Raw genomic sequence first — 2,800 nt, forward strand, 5'->3', positions numbered from 1 at the left:
TGGTTGATAACAAGTCGTTGGGGAATGAGCGGCCTTTTTCCCTCATCACACTTCTCCCCTAAAAAGGGCGATCCAACTAGTTTCGACAGTTCGCGGGACGGCAAGGAGGAAATGAGTGGGGACTGCTGAAAACGTTCCATAAAGGCGACATGAAGCTGGCAACGGATACCACAGGAGTGTACGGAGATCGTCGGTGGCAACGTGTTGTCGTCACGCGGAGGGCGAGATAGAGCATCGGCGACCACATTGGTTTTGCCCGTCCTTGTTGAATTCAAGGACGTGTTCCCCGACGGGGCACCTTGTCGTCTGACTGTCAACAAATGTGCGCAACACGAAATCGACCTCGTGCCCGGCACGAAGTACTGCGTTACTAACCAAATGGCCGATTCCGCGTGATTAAGTCGAACCGATCGACGCGTTCTCTGTGGCTCGCAAAGCAGCTGGCCAACTACGCATCATACTCACTTCCCCCACAGCAACCTGAGTTGTATGTGAGACGAAATCTAACGGCAGGTGGCGTATCGTACACGACTTTCACGAACTCAACGCTGCCATCCTTCCGGCGCAAACACCCATTTCTCGAAAAGACGTGATTATCGACGGCAAGTGTCGATCCACCACGTATTCCCTATCGACTTGCCGGATGGTTTGTATCATATCCTCATACTCCTTTGTGCCGTGCCAAAGACGGCCATCTCGACACCTAATGGTATTTTGGGAGTGGCTAGTGATACCACAATACGTAGCCAAGCTTCTGCGACTTCAATAGCATGGTGGCAGCCAAGTCCCACCATATCCGTGACTTCGCTCCGTCGTACATTGACGACATTTACATCCATAGTCGCGATTCTAGAACTGAGCCAGACTTCGACGTCCACCGTCGATACCTTCGCACGGTCGTCATCGTCCTTCGAGAGTTTGGCTTGTATGCCAACCTCTCCTAATGTATAATTGGGTTTGACAATTCCCTATCCTTGGAGACGCCGTCGGCATTCGCAGTTGCCGTGCTGATCCCGGCAAAGTCAAGAACATCGTCTACTGGTCAGTTCCATCTTCGGTACGTCCCTTCACAGGTGGCTTGGTCTGGCCACCTACCTCCACAAATAAACTCATGGTTTCGCCGACACCGCGCTACTCTTCTTTGTGTTACTCGCCAAAAATTCCCCATTGATTTGGTCAAACGAATGTTAGTCCGACCTCGACGCCCTTATCGCCAGCCTCAAGATCGCCCCTAGTTTGACGCTCCCAGATATTTCCAAACCGTTCAGAAGTTATCGGTGACGCTTCCCAACGCACCATCGGTTTTAGCTTGATGCAACCGGACGCAGCTTGTCGCTGGCGTCACGTGTCATATCAAAGCCGCCAGCTCCAAGCAGCCGAGCGGTCATATTCCGTCCATCATCTCGAGTTCCTCTCGATCAAGTGCGTACTCACCTAATCCGCGTTTACCTCATCATTGCCTGCCCATTCATACATACCACGCGACGCTGTGGACCGCCGTCAACACGCCCCACGTGTCAGCTCCCATGGCCCGCTGGCTATCTTACTTCCCCGAATACAACTTTTCGGTCCAATACACACCGGGACAACTTCCTTGCTGACTTAATGCTCTCTCGGCCTTGAGCATGGTCCACTCGAACTTCGCCGCGACAGTTCCGTCGTCGCCGCCCCTCGACGGTGGCCAGCAGCTCTTTGGTGGGCGATCACACAAAGCCGCTGTTGGAGATCCAGGTCGTCGTCATGGACCCAAATCTAGTCGTTCGGCTTGACATAAAACTTCATGTCGTCGTTCCAGGTCACTCCATCAGTTGGTTGACCGTCGTTCCGCAGTCGACTCTTCTGAAACTTGAAGACCGACTGATCCGTCGGCTTGTGACGCAGGGGTGAAACTAGCATTGCCAGACGTCGCACAAGAGCAACCGCAGGCGTCGCACCCCAGCGACTGAGAAGGTCGCCCCTGACGTTGTCTTCACCCGACACCGACTTGATGATGTACGGGAAGGTGGACATCACCAACGCCCCAGCTGGAGTTTGTCGACTTGATACTTCGCCATGTTTGGGCTCTAGCCGCGTGGGTTGACGATGTACTCGAGGTTTCGGTGTTCCGTGAACAAACCGAACCCACCGGGACGGATCAACAGGTAATCGAGGCGTTTGCAAGTCTCGACCACGGCGAATACCCCCTTTTCCATACTAGGCCAGCGCGAACTTGACGACACAAACAAGCCACTCAGAAACGCCAAGGGCTCGTAGCGCTGCTCGGACAGAGGCAGCTCGAGGTCTTCGGGTGGGACCTGGGTAGCAATCGCTCCACAGAATCTTTCGCTCGCGTCGGTGAATAGACATACGGTCATGTCTCTCGGGGGTGACTCAGCGGGACAATGCTTGACAGGGCCTTCTTGACAGCCTCAAAGCACGTCGTGTACTTGGCAGCCTACCCCATGGCACTGACCGGGATCTTGGCCAGCGCAGATCTTGGCACTCCGGGATAGCTTCGTGCCAACATCGAGAAGTCGACGCAATGGGTCGATTAGTTGGCTGTTCTCCGGGATGCTCGACTGCATCCAGTTGGTCGCACAGATGAACTGCTGGAGGTCGGCGGCCGTCATAGGCTCTGCCAAGTTGCACAACCCTTGTACCCTGGCAGGGGAGTGGGTCACGCCAGCAGACGAAATGACCTTGCCGCACCTTTTGGCCTCCTGGAGGAAATACGCGCATTTCATCGGGTGCAGCTTCAACTCGAAAGTCTCGCAGATCGCCAGGACTTGTTCCAGCAGGTGGAACACACCTTTTGGCGTGG

This window comes from Aphanomyces invadans, assembly GCF_000520115.1.
Source record: "Aphanomyces invadans strain NJM9701 unplaced genomic scaffold supercont1.101, whole genome shotgun sequence".
NCBI lineage: Eukaryota > Oomycota > Saprolegniomycetes > Saprolegniales > Verrucalvaceae > Aphanomyces > Aphanomyces invadans.